Raw genomic sequence first — 16,850 nt, forward strand, 5'->3', positions numbered from 1 at the left:
TCATGTAAATTTGCGGGGAACCCACCTATAGTGATAGAAAAACATACAAGGCTGCGAACACGAGGGTTGAGCCACTTAACGTATGAAAACATAATTCAAAAGAAAAATTCACTGTACTATACTAAATACAAATGAATGAGCAGCACAGTGTGCTAGGTAACAGAGCTTTGTCAGTAGAAAAAAATATGAATTTATTATCCACTTGCACATACGTCCCAACCACTCCGACACGAGTGCTAATTAGCTTAGGGTAACCCCAAGACACGTTTGAGCAGTTCCATTTTTTGTTGGTGTCGTTCAGCTTTTTCTTTTCTAATTTCTTCTCTGTACTTTTTCTTTTCGTCATGTCGCAACCTTCTCTTTTCTTCACGAGCAGCCTTTTGCTCTCCTTTTAACTTTTGAAGGCGCTCCATCTATTCAAAAAAAAGTTTTATTTCTTCTGCTCTTGCAGTTGACACTCGTGCACTCTTTGCATTAGACAATTTCTTCATAGAATATGTAGAGCCTTCTGAGGCACTTGGCTGCGATTCCTCCAAAACACTGGCAGGTTCATCAGTGGTGTTGTCGGTGCTGCCTTGAGTACAGAGTGACAGTGATGAGGAGGAGGGGCTGTGTCTCGCCTTTTGTGAAACTATCCCATGGCTGTCACGTAGCTATGCTGGTTCCAGGCTGTCATCAAGCCAGCGAATTTTTTCAACTTCGTCCTCAAAAGGCACTGGTGTTGGGGAGTTCCCAGACTTGGTGTTGTGTGCCACTGCTGTCTTCTTACGCTTCATTACAGTCTTGTAACGTGTGCAGCATTGGTCTGCATTCCTCAGCACTCCAAGAGTTTCCTTCAGTTTGAAGGCTATCTGTGACCACATTTCCTTTTCGTTTCGAAATTTTTTCATGGGTCCCACTCGTCCAAAGTACTGTTCGTAATAATCTCAAAGTAATTTGGTTTCACCTACGTACGGTCCACTCACAACCACGGCTTGCAAACATGAAAAAGATAAATCAGTATAACAACATTTCCTAGCATAGTATAGCTCCTAGTTTCGTAGTATATTAGAGTTTCCAGTGCATAGCAGTTCCAAGACTGCAGCACAAGATTCATCAAAGCACCAAGTTACCGTAGTTACAACTTTTTGCAGCTTGAGATTCTCCTGAAAAAAATAATAGGCATGAAGCATGATTACAAAGGAAATTCCGTGTTTAGCAGTCCAACACCATAGCCACCAAGCAACCACAGCAGGTCGATATTAGCATGTTAAGAAATGTAAGCTACATAGTTTAATGCCACTTGAGGTCTTCAGAAATATACTGAACTCCACTTCATTCACTGACGCATTGTGCATATATTTGATTGCTTGTGGTTATTGTGCTCCATGCTGCAAGAGTATATTCTTACCTTGACTGGGTGTTTGTGCCACCTGAGAGGCTGAATTCGTCGAGCAAGCACCAGAGGGGTCTGAAATGCGTAATTTTTGAAATCAATCTGTGAGATCCAATTAGCATTTCAATTTCACAACAGAATTATCACGAGTCAATGAAACACTTCCTATACACAGCTCATAGCTGCGTCAAAGCTGACAGCTTGCGGTACATACTGTGATACAGCTCTAGGCAGTAACTGTAGTTTCTGTTTACGAAATGCAGCCTGCAGTATTCCTACCTTGTCAGATAAAGTATGCTGTGTCCCGCAAGATACAGCAGTACAGTGGAAGATGCCAGTGCTGAGTGATGGCATCCAACTATTGGCTCAATGCCTGACGGCACACGGATTAAAACAGTATCCTTGATGTCATGGTTTGCACACTTATTCGAACTCTGATACGTGAATGACGAATGTTGAATTGAAAAAAAAAAAAACTGCCTTGTAGTGTATACACGCGATGTCTACACAGAAAACTAAAGACCCTTTGCCGATATACAATTTCAGCGGCAATGCCGCGTTCCTAATCGCTTTGTGTTCACATCTGTTCAGCGCAGGGAGACCATAACATGAACACATACCTTGCGTTTCCTGCACTCCAGAAATCATCGAATTCACCAAAACACTCACTGCTGGGCTGGCATTCACACACGCAAAGCCGCCTGCATGATCCATTATTTCGATGCGTCCAAGCGCTCCAACACGTGTGATCCTCGTGCGAAATACCAGAAGAGAAACAAACGCATGGAACGCTGGGATCATCCGCATAAATGGATGGATGCTATAAGCATCTCCTTTGAAATGGGGTGGTAGGTTGCGCCTCCAAGCACTTGTTCCCTCTCTATTGGTGATGATGATGTGTGGCTGTTCCCTTTGTAACAGGTGGGCACAGATAAGCCTGCGCCCTAGCCAAGAAAGAAAAAAAGCCTACAAACAAAACAGGTGTCCGCACGCGCACACACCCACGTTTGCTGATCAGTGCCGCAGAGTGCTCCACCACTGCACAAGTCGGTCTTTAGTTATGTTGATGCTTGCATCGAGGTCGTGTAGCAGCTGGTTCTACTCAAGAAACCCCAGCGATTGCTGTATGGTGGTGCCCTCTGTGTGCCGTGGAGACATACATGCGCATAGCAATGCGAGGTGTGCAATGGTTTTCTCCTCTTCTCCGCAGATCCGGCACAGCACAGCTTGCACTTCGGGGGAGACATCGAAACTGCGCCGGTGTGTCAGGGTGCATAGGGCTCCCGCACGCGCCTCAAAGGACGGTGCACTTCCGACGCCATTGTTGTAGAGGCGTTCTGGTGCAATGGCTTGCTTGTGTGCCCGATACACCTGTAGATCGGACTTAGTAGTCGCCATCGCCTCATGCCACTGCGAGCTTTCCTCTTCGCTAACTCGCGTCTGCACTTCCAGCAACCATTTGTATTGGCTGGATTCCTGAACCGGGTGAGCTTGAATGTCTAGACTCACCCGCACCATCGAGTTCGAATGCCCTTGATGGATATGTATTGATACTGGCGGTGCACCCATCGCTCATCGTTCGTGAGGCGCAGTTGTCCCTCATACGCCAGTTTGCTTTGTGTTTCCTGTGCTTCAAACGACGACCACCCAATGTCACCTTGAATGGCCTCCACGGGCATGCGGCTATGGCAGCCTAATGCTACTCGGCCAATGTCTCGCTGTGCCCGTTCTAGGCATGCCCTGGTACTTGCTGAAATAGTGATAACGGCGTTCGAAAATGTCAGCACCGGCACGTGCACCTCTTTGCACATTTCGCGTACAAGCAGAAAACGATAGTAGCCCCATAGTGAGCGATGGCGTAGGATCCTGCTAGTGCGTCTTGAAGCCTGCCGAAGGTGGTCTTCATGCGTCCCGAGTGTGTCTTCTGATGTGCTGATGTTTACTCCCAGCTATCGGTACTGCGTCGCCCATGGAAGTGCGACACCTCCCACTTGCATACGTCTTCCACTGCATCCACGTTCACTGTTGGGAAGGGTAACTATTGTGTCTAGCTGGGGGCCCGAGAATTGTAGCATGGCTGATTTCTTGGCGTTAAAACGTAGGCTGAGGTGATCCAGCTGAGTCGCGGCCGTTGTCAGCAGAATTTGCAGCTGTGTTATATCCTCGGCAAGTAGAACCATGTCGTCCGCAAATACGAGTCCCGGTAGAGTCCACGTATCCGGCATTCCGCCCCACATGCAGTGGAGATCAAAGCCTAGACCCCACTAGCAATGCCTGCTCCAGTCCAGATACATAAATCATGTACAGGAGCGGGGAAAGAGGGCAGCCCTGTTGTAACCCTTTGCAGACCTCAACAGGCTCCGTTTAGACGTCAGTAAAACACGCTATGACCTTGTTCCCCGCATACAGTCTACGCATCAGGTCTACCCAGTGTGGCGGTAGCCCCAGGGCAGTCATGCTGGTGAAGAGGTGGCTATGCGGGACACTGTCGTATCCTTTTCCACCATCAAGGAAGCAGCCGACGAGGCCTCGTTTTTCTTTCCTTGCCACTTCAATGCAGTGGCAGAGCAAAAATAAATTGTTTTCGAGCCGTCTGTTCGGGCAGAATCTATTTTGAAGTTTGGTGAAGATTCCCTCAAGCTCCGCCCATGTGCCCGCCCATCCTTTTACAATGTGTGCAAAGATACAGTAGAAGACACTGGTGACAGTAATTGGGCGATAGTATAATGCATTGGTCACATCACCGCCTTTTTTGGGTGTACCTTGACTCTACCAACAAGCCAGTCTGTTGGGATCGGGTCACCTTTGATGATGCTGGAGTACATGATGGCCAGTTGTTCATGCACTGCTTCGCCAAGGCACTTGGCCAGCCCGGCTGGGATGCCATCGAGTCCTTAAGCTGTGTGCACACTAATATGGGAAATAGCACGGTCGATGGCCAGTCGCGACACCTCCCACTTGCATATGTCTTCCACTGCATCCATGTTAGGGTGGCCAGTAATATGGTCCTCCCCTGGCTCCAGTGGATGGGCGCTGTATACTCTCCGGAAGTGCGACATGAGATGTTCCGCCAGGTCTGTGGCTGTTTCAAAAGTGTTCGCATCACGGAGCTTGGTGTTAGAACGTTTGTGATGCAGTGTTCCCACGTACAACCAAAACTTCCGTGCTCCGTTGCATCCCGACATAGCGATAGATTGCAAGTGCTTGTGTGTGGTCTGGCTGCCAGCACTGTTCGAGTTGTGGTGCGTCTGCTTCGAGATCGGGCTCTTCTTTCGATTTGGTGTCCTGACACATTTCTTGCTTAAAAAAACCTGTACCACTTCTGCGATATCCTCTCAACGTAATGCACCCCGATTGGTTATAATGTATTCCATCTGTGTCCAACATGTCGGCATCCAAGCCCTTGTTGAGGTCAATGAATCGGTGTTGCTTTTGTGTACACCATTTCTTGAGTCTGGTGTTGGCGAGGATCGCTGCTGCCCGCACTTCACCACCTCTTTTCGTTGTTTCGGGTATCGAGCAGATTACCAGGTTCGTTTTGTGCTCCCCCCAGCTGGCCTTCAGGGTTTGAATTATCTGTTCTGGTTTGTGCATCAGAATGTCTGTCAAACCAACGTGGGTAATGTAGCTGTGCTTGATGTGTCGTGCCTTTCTTTTGTAGTCATCGATGGAACTCATTGCTTTTGCGACATTTACGCGCTTTCCATAGAGGAAACCTACAGCTTTACATGGTTGTGCTACTGACAGGATGGCATCAGCAAGTTTGCCAACGTTGTCGTCTCCAACCATAACTTCGCGATCAGTATCCGGGACTGGCACTATCATAGTTCCACTGCTCGTGTTGCCCTTGCAACGTGCCCACTTCTTGCTGTGTGGTCGCACCTCCAAGCCCTTGGATGTGTCCTGCTTCACCTGTTGGAGAACCGTACTCTGTTTCTGTGTAGCGTCGTGCTTCGGCTGGCTGTTCCTGGGCACTTTTTCCTCCTTGCTTCCATTCGTAGCTTCTCTGCTTAGGAGCATACCACCTTTGCTTTCCTTGACTGAGGTATCTGTCGCACTCTTGTGCTCCGTTTCCCCAGGGTTGTGCAGGTTGTGCACGTTCAGGTCAGAGTCACCTCCGGTCTGCGTCGCACTGATGTCTGTGTCTTCGAAAAGATGGTGAGATGTCTGTTCGTGATCCGGCCGAGCACTCGCGGTCTGACATTGGAATTCAACACGTCTAGACACCGATAATGTATGTATTCAAGAGATAATGTGCAGTTTGACCATATACCAAACAAACACACATCCGCAGCTGTAAAAACGCATGGTTTGTAAATGCATATCACAAGCTGAAGCCCGGGCATTGCCGAAGGAAACGCGCAACTCGACACGATCGTCGGACTGCGTAGAGCAACGCTCAAAGTCTATACAGTCGAACACGGATATATAGAACTCGAAGGAGATTGCGAATTAATTCGATATATTAAAAATTCGATATAAAAAACAGGCCCCGAGACTTTACCTGTGGCGGACGATGACCTACCAATCGGCGCATTCAAGAATGACAACTAATTCCGCACGCACGACGCAACATAGTGGTTTATTTGCATGAAAAAAAAAAATAGCTTATGTTGGCCTGTTTCTTCGCCTTGGAAATGAAATTAAAGACGCTGACCTCGATCTTATTGAGGCTGTTCAGGTGCGACAGCCCAGTTCCATGTCGCCGCAACAACGGTGAATCAAGCTGAACGGTGCCGCCACTTCAGCGGTGGAGTATGAGCATATAGCCGCCCCCTCGTCTGGACGATCTTCGTAGCCACTCGAGCTGTCAGCCTGGGTCCCTGCGACTGCAGCTATAATGTCCTCGTCAGCAAGGCATGCAACAGCCTGAACATTGCTGTCAACGTTCAAAAAATCGTCAGCAGACACTTCGGCTGGAACGGCAGACTCCCGGGAAAAGAGGCGACAACCCGCGAAACGCCTCGTCAATGCACTAGTTGTCGCCGTCACCATCTTCGCAGGTTTCTGAAAGTTTGGCTGTCACAAAGCCTGCCTTCTGGAAGCAGTTGGCCACAGTATCCAGTTTCACGTCTCTCCAGGCGACCGTCATCATTTGAATGGCCCCCGGCAGGTCAACCTTCAGCTCGGTGCCCATGCGGAGGTTCACTAAAAGCCTATCAATGAGTCGCCTTCTGTAACTGACCTTGAACAACTTAATGATGCCCTGGTCGAGTGGCTGCAGCTTTGCTTTCGTGTTCACGGGCAGAAACTTCGGCTAGATGTTTTTGAGCTCGCAGGTGGTGTAATGGGCTGAGCAGTTATCGACAAGAAGGCAAGCGTTGCACCCCGACTTGCCCAATTCGGCGTCCCACACTTGTAGCCATTCTGTAAACAGCTGACGCGTCATCCACGTCTTATTGAAGGCGTAGCAGACGGGGAGCTGGTTACAGTTTCTGAAGCAGCACGGTGCCCTTGCTTTGCCAATCATAAAGGGCTGGAGCTTTCGAGAGCCATCCATGTTAGCTGCGAGTAGAACGCCCACGCGGACTTTGCTCATCTTGCCCCCATGACACGTGCTGCCCCTGACGTCGAGCGTCTTGCTGGGCAGCATCTACCAAAACAACCCGGTCTCATCGGCATTGAAGATTTCCACGGGAGAAAACTGCAAGCAAATTTCTGGTCATTCCTTTGAAATCCACTGCTGGATATCCTGGCTGATGACGGCTCTGCTTTTGCCAGAAATGGTTTTGCCGAGTATCTTATGGCAGTTAATCCTGTGCAGCCACCCTGTGTTATCGACAAAGTTGTCTTCACCGAGTGCAGCAGCAAACCATTTGGCCTTAGCATTGGGCCATCCACCGTAACGTTCTTAGCCCGGACCTCTAAAAACCACGCATAGAGAGCCTATTCAACTTTCTCGTGGGCTGGAGCACGCACACGACAAGCTCCCGACGTTTGTTGCTCCGTCGCTTTTGACTTTATGTTCGCCTTATTTTTTAACAAGGTGCTTAGAGTGCTCTGAGGAATCCCGAAGTCGTCTGCCACCGTCGAACTTTTCTTGCCCACCTCAACGTGCTGAATGGCTTTCAGCTTTGTCACAAAGTCGAGGTTCTTGCGCTTCTTGACGCTGCTTGTGCTTGCTGCGGCCATTGCTTCTGTGTCAGCCCACCACGATCCAGTCACATGTGTTGTGAGACGCATGCAAAACAATAATGCGCGTGAAACACAAGAACGCACATAAAACAAGAATATGAACAGCCTCCGCCATAGTGTTCGAATAGGTTAGGTGAACGAACGAGTCTTGCCGGCACGGGGCAGCTCGTAGTGTGCCCGTCCTCCAGCAGGCGGCGCGCCGAACTTGGGGGCCTTCGACGCAGCACCCATGAACAATCAGGTAGGGTCAACGTGCGCACTGCTGGCTCCTTGCAATATATTATGAGGGCCAATTCAGCCTTAGTCGTAATAAACCTAACACCTTGTGGTGCTCTATATTAAATGCTTGTCATGAAAATCACAGGCCACTACAGAGCTGTTCACTCTTGTTCGCACTGAAAGTTAGAATTGGCGCGAGCTGTAACAGCAGCTATTTTGTGAGACATCTCAGTGTCCCTAATATTTTGTCCTTATATGAAGTTATAATGTGAGCGATGTTGTGTCAAATTATGCAAAACACTGTCTGTAAAACTGCCGACAGAGGGCTTCTGGAAGTTGGCTTCCGGAAACGAGTGTCTTGTGTTTTCATTTGCAGCTGTTATGTGCGCTAGTTTCTGCATAGGTTTTGGGCGCTGAATGTTGCTTTCATGCTTTGAGAAAAAAAAGAAACACAATGCTGCATCACCATTTATTTCACACACATATCTGCAGTCACAAAAGCGGCCAGCTATTACAGGCTTTGCGTAAAATTTGGGAGAGCTTCCGTAGCCGCTTTGTCGCATCAGATATGGCTACATTGAGCTATCTTCTGTTTAGTTCACACAAAAATATGCGGCATAAAAAAATACAGAAAAGTAAAAAATCATGTGTTAAACAAGTTTAGCAAGCTTCCGCAGCTGCTGTGTTTTTTTTTTCGTCAGCTTTTCTTTGCTTGCAGACTTGCCGCATTCTCATTGCTATAGAGTGATGCAGAAGACATGCCATCATTTCTTCTTTGTGTTCCAAACAAGGAAAAGAAAAATGGTAGCTTTCTAGCATGCTTTCGGCTGCTTGCAGTAGGTGGAAAGAGGTACTACTGGGGTGTAATAGTTGAGCTCGAGTTTTGCACTGAACTAGGGCACTTTCCTTTAGAGACTGTGCTGCAGCTTCTCCAATAAGGCACTCTCTACATTTTGTGCATGTTGTACTCTTCATAAGTTTTTGACACATAAAACCAGCAAGGTATAAATTATACAGTCAGTAACCTCTGGCCCTGTACATACATGATCAAAAACTTCTTCACACTCAGCTTCCGCATCCACTAAGCCATCCAGTTTTTGTTTTAGTTGCTGAAGTTGTGTCTTTTCTTCATTGTTAACCTTAAACACAAACTTAATATCAGTCAGTGTTAGTGCATGTGTATTATCGGCGGTTTGCACATCGTAATTGCCAAACTTTGGCGGCTTGAGCAAACTATACACTGAGAGCGTGTTATACAATTGCAGGAAAGTGGGTATAGAGGGGTGGTCATTTTGGCCACCTGCCTGGTGGATAATTCCAAAGAAGCGTTCAAGCATGTCCTGATTGAATGTTCCCGTCAAGACATACCTGAACCCACACTACTTGAACAAACACCGAACAAACACCAAGAGAGTTCCAGTGCAGATAAAACTGACACACGGCAGTCCCTCTGTGGTCTGCTCGGTGAGGCAATTTTTACAGGAAATCTTTTCAGATAATACATCTTGCTCCGACTTGTTTAGCCAATACAGTGAAGAAGCTAAAGCTCGTAGACCTTTGCTCCCTACAGTAATGCCTTCTCCCGGGCAGTTTCGATTGGGGGCGTCAAAGAGGTCATTGAGTTTCATGGTAAACTCCATCGCACCTTTCACATTTTCTAATCCTTGTGGGCCTCTCCTCAAATAAAACTCCAGCCCTTTTGCAACACTCCGGCTGAACAACTGGGTAGCCAGCTTAACTCGCATTTTTTCAGTGTTGGATTAATATGGGAAAATGTTAATTTAGGACAGGCATGCTGCGCCAGGCCAGGTTGCTTCGAATCTTCTGCAAACAATCTGTCATAGTGCGCCCAGTGCACCCTTTCACCATTGACAACCAAAATCTTTTGTCGATGCAAGCGGTTCCGCACACATTTCAGGAGGTGAGGCACATCGAAAAAGAAAACATTGCGCTTGTTGTCAACAGGGTGAGCAAAGAAGTGCTTAGTGTGCAGAAGAGCCCCACTCACTCCGAACTCTTTCCACATTAGCAGCTGCTCCATCACACACAATTCCATCAACCAACGCACCAGCTTCTTTCAGGAGAAAAATCGCTTTTAGTATGAGCTGTGCAAGTTTGGTGCCTTTTGTAGAACCCTTGCTCGCAAAGACAGCAACTGGTTGCGAGTAATCCCCAAATGCTCGAAATGTGAACACCAGTTTATGGTCACCGTGGTCATCGCTGGTTGTCGCACTGTCACCAAAATCGCTGAATCCACAATAAGTCATTGACTTTGAGGGCACTCTCATCTCTTTCCTTACCTGCATTTCGTTGAACACTAAAATCCCGTGTCGCTGAAACTCGTGCTTGGTGGCCATTGTTTTTCTTAAATCCCGCAAAATATCGTGTATCAAATTCGGACTTCACTCTCAACAAACTTAAGTACTTTCGAACTGTTGTGACACAAGGAAGCATTAGAACATTACTTTCTCGGAGGAAGGAATACGCCGATAGGCTGCAAATGTGCAGCAACAGACACAGCAAAAGCCAGTCTTCTGTGTAGCGCTGGCTCTTTTTATTTGCGAGTTTGGCAGCTGCCAAGCACTCTTTCACTGCCGTCAGCTGTATTCCTGGTAGCTCGGCTTCGGAAAGCTTCGCTTCAATGTCATTGGCAGAAATTGTCTGCAGGTGCTCATGAACTTGCTTAAGCTTGGCAGCGAGCATCTTCAGCCGGTTGCAAAGGCAATTCTTTGATCTTTTGAGGGCATAGTTAGCATGCCTGAGCACTGCAATTTTTTGACGGTGTTGCAAGTTTTTTGCGGAGAAATGAGCACCACTGGAATTCAACTTGCATTGCTTCTCCATTAGCCTCTTCTGGCAAATTCAGAATGTGTCTGAGAGGCTGAAGCACTTCTGGCAAACCGATTCACCAGCACTTAGAATTAGTGGACATTTCTTGTGGCGCCATTTATTATTAGGATTGAGAAACGCACTTTGCGGCTCAGCCTTAGGGTGAAAAATAGTTTTGACGTCCTCCAAAGATCTCACAGAGCTTGTACATTTTAAATCCTCCAAATAAACAACTTTACCCATCACCGCTACTCTCACCTCCATTTTGTCATCAATTTTGACGACCTTGGCAGCCATCAGAGAAGCAGCAGGGCAGATGCTGCCCTATGAGCACGTTGCTTCATTCATGTCTGATGTGGTTGTGTCGCCCGCTGATGCAGCACGTGAGGTAACCGACAGCAACTGGCTGGCAGATCTCTTGGAGCGTTTCAGTTGACGAAAGACAACACTTTTGACTTCGTCCATTTCGAGCCGGTTAAAACCCCAGCATTTAGGCGGTACGCACGAGAGTGGAGGGTTTTCAAACAAGCTTGCGAATGCTGAGATTGCCGCTGTTGCTGAGCTGCAATCGGATTCTTCTTCAACCGCTGTCACGTTGCATGCCTCAGCGGTATTCGGTATTCAGGCACTACTAGTTATATGTGGCATGACCTTCAGTGTAACGGTGTCGCTATCATTCTTCCAAGCCTCCTGGATAGGACCTACATGGACATGACCTTGTGGTATCTGTAATCCTTTTGAAACAAAGCTGTTCCGCACACATTTTACGAGATGAGGAAAGTCAGAAATCACGTGAAGGTGTCTTGCTGCGTCAACAGGATGGGAAGACTTGCATGTGATTTTCGCTGATGAGGCTGAAACGAGGGAGAAAATTATGTAAACGAAAGCAGGCAAGGAAAATATAAATAGTTTTATGAAGATGTATGGAATGAGGCAACCTACCCTTTATCCCAAGCAGCTTCCAAAGACTTCTGTTCCATGGTGCACCATCCCCCGTCCAATAATCAACACGAAGACCACATTTTCAGCCATTATCGTAGCTTCAAGTAGTAGCTTGGACAGAAGAGGTGCCTTCACGTTGCCTCTAGAAGAAAATATGCCGAGTATTTGGGCCCATTCTCCTGAAAAAAAAAAAAAAAAACAGAAGTATTGCAGTGTTAAGGACAGAGGAAGGCTTTTTGTTTCGTAGATGCAGAATGAAAAAGTGCGCGAAGACCAAATCATTGCTACTCTTAAGCCACATGTGACATAAATATTGTACGATTAGAAGAAACCACTCACCTTGGAAAGGCTGAAACATGATGACGAGTCCGTGGTCACTCAGAGAAGTCTCGTTTTCTGCTTCTGTGAAAGGGCTGAGGTCTGTGAAGCCACTCATTTCTCCTGACGCTCTCACTGCGATATTCTCGGAGAGCTTCAGTTCGTCAAAAACAAGTCCTCCATGGACACTAAACTCATCCATGTCCTTTGTTTTTTGCTCCAGGGCTGCAAACACCTTGGTGTTGAAACCAAATATGCTTTTAAATCCTTGCATGTGCTTCTCTAAGCATGACTTACTTGGTAGCGCCATGATTTGATGCCTTCTAATATGCTCGTAGAGCTGTGGGCTCTTCATTCGCATCAGGATACATTCCAAAACTCACAGCTTGTCGCAAGCCATACCACGGCTTGACTTTCTAGATGCGGCTTCAAAGCAGGTTCTTACAGCTAAGTGCTGTTTTGGCGGCAGTCCACTCATTTTCCGCTCGAAAGCGGTGCTGGCCACAGATTCATTTAAAACTTGCAGTTTTTCTACAGTTTATTGGACTTTTCGGAGCCTTCTCTTTGTCCGGAGCAGCTGAACAGACTTCCTGGTAGCTCGCTGCCTGAATGTTGGTTTGGGCTTCTGCTTCCGCTGGCGCATCTGATTCGCTATAAGCTTCCTAGTGTACTTACAATGCAAACACTGTTTTCCTACACCTGTTGTGCCAGAGCACTCATGCGAATAGTACACTGCACCAAACTTAGTGCACTGGCCAGACTTAAGGTGTTGAATATCACACCCAGGGCACAGCAGCAGTGCGTTAGCTTTCTTTAATGCCGCGAGAGCGTCACTTTCAGTGGCCACGAAAAATTCATGAACCTTGATGTTGCGGCAGTATATGCAGCACAATGATGCTTCTCGTCCCTGGGTCAGTTCAGAGCAACTGTGAATGTGACGTGCTTAATAACAAGCACATCTGTTTCCACGCAACCGTGCCACCCGAAGCAAAGCACCCCGGGGTCATTTGAGAGCACAATTCTGGTACAAAGAGCTGAAGGCGGTGAAACAATGCTGAACTGGCGCGGGGAAGTCTCCGACGCTGGCTGTACATCAATGCCTTCGGCGTGTTCGCAGTCAGGCAAGGTTTCACATAAAGCCTTGCGCTTCCTTTGGTGGTGGGGCATATTGGCTGGCGAGGTCTCTCTCCTTTCTTTTTTTCGGAACAGGCTTTGTTAGATATGAAGGTGCATCAGGGAATATAGTCGGCACAGCATCATCAGTAAGCGCTGGCCATTTGCGTTCTAGCTCGACAACATCTCCATTTATCACGTGCTTGAATGTTCTCTGTATGTAGCGTTCATCAAAATGACGAGAACACACTACGCATGTATTGTCGAGTACCTTGTCGTCACGTTTGATGTTTCTGGCCCATTCTTGCAAGCGAACAGGATCGGCAAGGGCTTGGAACAATGACACTTTTTCTGCTGACGACTTGTACCCACCCTTGCACAAAGGCACAAAGCACGTCCTACCCTTACGGGCAGGCATGGTCACTCACATTCAACACAGGCCACAGCTGATGTTCGAGGCTCCTTGATCTGACAACACAGCACCAGAAGCTTTAAAGCGCACAATCACAACAGAGCACACCGACCCGGCTCCCTCGTTACCGCGCCCGGCCGCGCACTCTCGTGTGCCAGAGGGCTGCAGCGCCTTCTGGTGGATGGATCCGAACATATTTCACTTCGCCTGCTGGGGGCACTGGCTGCTCATGACATTAAAAAGTAGTTCTAGCCTCTCTAACCCAAGCACACGCAGCCGTCAGGGAGGCTCTTTTGACAGGTCCGGTTGGCGTAATTTCGTGGTCTTCTGCCGCCAGCCACTCGTACTCACGATGGAGCAGGCATTTAAAACGCAAAGGTCCTGGATTGTTTCGTGACCATGTAGCACTTCACTGGCAGGGACCGATCACGCATTTCAGCGACTATGCCGCAAGCTTGGCCTACAGCTCCGGAAAGCGTCCAGACTTCGGAACATGGGAATTTTTTACTTGCCGTCACAGGTGAAAATTTCGCTTCGCTGCAGTCGCCACTCTCGCACCACCCGTTCAGAAACATCGAACTTGCGGCCCGCTGCGCAGTGATTCGTTTCTTCGGCGTAAAGGATGGCAGCCCTCTTGAATGCTGCTGTGAACGAGTGCCGAATGATTAGTGGGCCTGGAGGACTCATGACGACTGAGGAAGTATAGAAGCAGCACATAGCCGGCAGTCGAGTTGAACGCGTCAAGCCGCCGCAAATGGGAACAGCGGGGCTTCCATCAACTATCGACATCCCCCTATAAGTGTTGCATGCCCTGTAAAACTCTCAAAAATGTTGAACACGCTTCCGAAAAGCGAACAAACACGTGGGATAGCGAAAAGCTACGGGCAGGGCCATAGAGCAAACATAAAATTGTAACAACGTTGTAGCTCCTGTTGGTCTCGCTTTTTTGGCGGTGCCATGTTTTGGTTTTGAATGTAAGTCTGCCCTCCCCCCACCTCAGATTTTCAAATTTTAAAAAAGTGGTCGACTTACATTCGTGTAAATACGGTAGCATCTGTAGATGGCCTACCATGCCGTTTTCTTTCTTGGGAGCCCCTGATATGAGCTTCTGCTACCTGCATCCTGAAGTCTAGCAGGTGAAGCGCTTGACTCTTCGTGTAGCCTGCCTCTTTGGTGTCTTCTTTGTAACTCAGCCAGCTGTTAACCAAGGCGAGATCCGTGAAGTGGAAAATGACTTTTAGAGACCATTTCTTAGTTTTCATTTTTATGCGATACAGAGTGATGAGAAAGTCGTTCAGGTCTACTCCTCCCTTGTGAGTGTTGTAGAATCGGACGCTTGCAGGCCTTTCGACTTCAACATATTTTTTCTGTTTCTTGTCATAGCACCTTGTAGAGTCAACTGACTCAGCTCCACAACATGAAGACAGCAGCGTAACTGACCGCTTATCCCTCCATTTCACCACCACCAATTTTCTGTCAGCGCTCATCTTCTCATGACTCGATCCGCGTCCTTTAGCAAGTAGCTCTTTATCGGATTTGAGAGCTGTCTTGACTCTGTCATCACTGTGCCATGACCGAACATTTCCTTCTCAAGAAGGCGCTCAATTAGCGGCACGGACGTGAAAAATCTGTCAAAGCACAAGACGCAGTCATTCTGCAAGTCGCATGACAATTCCTCCGCCGATTCCAATATCTTTGTGCTCAGTGGGAATTGATGTTGTGGCACCCTGGTAGATTTCAAAGTCCAGTGTCCTACCAAGAGAGTCAGCAAGCACAAAGTTCTTGAGTCTGGCCGGGTTTGGCTTCCCCCGAACATACTGACGCAGTTGTGTTCTGCCTGTAAACGGAATCATCTATTCATCCACACAGGCTGCATTAGACCTGGGAATTTTCAGACTGGCTTTTTTCACACAGTCTAGGAGGGCCTGAACCTTCCAGCATCGATTGATTGCATCATAGTCAATGTCGTTGTTGCAGACGGGCAAGATGGTTCTGAGACGGAAGAGGCGATCTCTAGGCATGGCATCCGCAATTAATGATACTTGAGTTGCTGCTGTCCAATACATGCGGGCCTGAGGAAACTTCGGGTTGCCCATTACAATGTGCATTCCAAAGAGAGCTTTGGTTTCTTGACTGTCATACCTAGGGTGGTCCCATGCGTCTGAACCCAGTGCAAGCTCGTTCTGGTTGCTATGAACTCCCAAAAGTCGTCTTCAAGATATTCTTTAAAATATGTCAAAGGTGTCTGGGGCTCTTGACAGTGTTGCTCGGGTGCGGTTCTTTCAATGTCAATCGGCGCTGAAAATGCCTGTGCCGTCCACGACTGTGCTACCTTTTGGCGTGAATGTTGTGGTCGAGATACTTTGTCAAACTTTTCATTTTGGTCATTTTCATCTCCACTGGAAGAATCGTTGCTGCTTTCGTCCAGTAGAGATTTTGGCTGGAATTTCTCCACTTCGTCGCCCGAGTCCGAATCGACGTCTAGGTCGTACTGGTCCCCAAACAAAAGCTCCTGAAAGCTCCTGAATGCGAAACCTTTTGCTCAGCCACCTTATCCACCTATTACTAAAATGTACCTCATGTATTTTCACTACTGGTTGATACTATTAATGCATTCTTGGAATATGCAAATTATGCACACGGCAGGCAGGCTATATGCGGTGCAAGGAAAGTACCATGGCAGTGCATGTTGCAAGGACTATTGCCCTAGGCTATCGATCTGGCAAATCCAGCAGCAACACCGAGCACATTAGCTCACAGAACCTAAATGCCAAATACCATATCTTTTTGTTCACTGCTGTATTTACATGTGGGAATGTGCTGCCAAAAAACAGTCCTACGTTTAATTTCTTCAAGATACATTACTGAAACTGTAGGGAAATGGGAATTCCTTTTTCTTGGTGATCTGACACCAACTGTCTCTTCTAGATTGACAATTGTGTGACAATCTGAATTTTATGTGGAAAGATTATATTAAGGATTTATATGAGTTTAGGTTTGACATGGACATGTTTGCCTTTGGAAAAAATACACATGTGTGCCTATAAAAACTTCTGCTAGTGCATGTGTGCATAACATTGCTGATAAAAAGGGAGGATAGGAAACTTTAAATCTAAAGAAAATGAAAGAAACCGGTATAAGCCGATAAAAAATCACCGGTATATAAGACGGGGGTTGACATTTTGCCAGGGCATTTTGAAAAAAGTTCGACCAATATTCCAGTTTTTACGGTACTTATTTTGTCACATACAAACATAAGGCTGATGTTGTTGAAAATTCCTTCCAGACTGAAAAGAAAAAAAGAAAAACGAAAACAACAAAGTGGCTTACACTCTCTCAAAACTTGTTGTTCCACTCACAAAGCTGCCATGTTGTGGACCTCACAAACCCAGACATAACAAGCAGCTCCATTTTGAAAAGCAGTGCTGCTACATGTGCGCAGGCTTCTCCAAGTCTGCAAGGAAACAACGAATTGTGCATTCATAGCGATTTTTGCAAAGAAAAGCA

General features: G+C 47.3%; 1 pseudogene; it reads right to left on the reverse strand.

Moving 5' to 3' along the window:
• Window positions 1-653: 653 nt before the first annotated feature.
• On the reverse strand, window positions 654-13,410 carry LOC126540785 (uncharacterized; annotated as a pseudogene).
• Between the last annotated feature and the right edge of the window lie 3,440 nt (window positions 13,411-16,850).

The sequence above is a fragment of the Dermacentor andersoni genome, chromosome 2 (genome assembly GCF_023375885.2).
Source record: "Dermacentor andersoni chromosome 2, qqDerAnde1_hic_scaffold, whole genome shotgun sequence".
NCBI lineage: Eukaryota > Metazoa > Arthropoda > Arachnida > Ixodida > Ixodidae > Dermacentor > Dermacentor andersoni.